The sequence below is a fragment of the Solea senegalensis genome, linkage group LG4, assembly GCF_019176455.1.
Source record: "Solea senegalensis isolate Sse05_10M linkage group LG4, IFAPA_SoseM_1, whole genome shotgun sequence".
Lineage (NCBI taxonomy): Eukaryota > Metazoa > Chordata > Actinopteri > Pleuronectiformes > Soleidae > Solea > Solea senegalensis.
This window is the reverse complement of record NC_058024.1, coordinates 17299622-17300974: the sequence shown is the minus strand read 5'-3', so window position 1 is coordinate 17300974 and position 1353 is coordinate 17299622.

Sequence of the window (1353 nt, the reverse complement as noted above, 5' to 3'; positions counted from 1 at the left end):
TCCCTTGCTTTGTTCCTTGTGTTTATTGAGTCAAACTGTAAATATTTAGTACAGTGTGTATGTAAATGAGTTGTAGTCACTCATATCAAGTCCCAATTTCAGTTATTTTGACCCTTCGTTGACCCGGCTGTGTGAGCCTGTGAATCACAGATACACGAACACTCTCACTGTTAAACCCTCCGGAAACAGAGAACTCTCATTGATATTTCAAAGGCTCCTATGACATTTCCGTAAACCCAATAATGACACTCCACCGCTACCTGCTGATCGTCTCTCACAAGTGATCTGTGTTGTCATGTTCAAAAAAAGCTGAAAACAAAAACAGCAGCAGCTTGAATATCTGGCCTCGGGAGGGGTGGATGCCTTTGCCATCAGCACATCTAGTTTTTTATCTCTGATGTCTGAACGGGTAAAGATATATTCATAGCAGAGTCTGTTGCTATATAAACAACACAACACTCATTCAGTGTTCTACGTAGAGGCAACAGTGAATCATAGGGAGCGTCTCCGTGCAACGTGACGTAATCCTCAGCATCATCAGTTTTTGTTTGCACACAGCCCTGCTTTGACTTGCCAGGCTTGCTCCTCCGTGACGTGGCAAGTGTGACTATTGTGTTTGGATGCGCTAAGAAACATTCAGAAAATCTCTGTAGCCACAGCTAATGTGTGTGTGTGGGACTGACAGTTAAAATTACACACACTGTAGGTCATATCAGACATGTGGGCTGGAAATAAAGAGTAAAGGTTTTTTGTTTTTTTTTACCATAGGTCAGTAAATGTTTACTTTAAAGCACTACTTTCTATGCCATAAGTAGCATCTTTATTCTTTACAATAAATAATTGTAGGCCCTATAACGGAGGAGTATGGGGTACGGTTGAAGGTGAAATAAAGTCCTGCCATGTTGGTGATAGAGACAGAAAACAGAGTTAAATCCTTATTCTACTTATCTAAACTGGCCACAGTTCAACAGAAACATAGGCCACAGCTTTAACAAATATTCAACATCAGGACCATATTGTACATTTCTTTGTGCTGTAGCTAATAACCACATGTTTCTTTGCCAAACTAAGAGTGGGAGTTCAGTGTGCAGGATTTGTGGCATCTGGCAGTGAGGTTGCATTGGTAAACCATCTGAATACCCCTTGCTTCTCTTCAAAGTGTGCCAGAGTACATGTGGAGGCCTTCAGGTAAAATTAAAACCCTCTCCACTTGTACTTACTGTTTAAAACATGATAGTATAACGTGGTTCATTCAAAGGTAACAAAAGCACAGCAATCATTTCAGGTGATTTTTACTGTAATTTAAACTCACGTATGGATATCCTGCTCCCCTATGGCCAACAGATCCCTTTA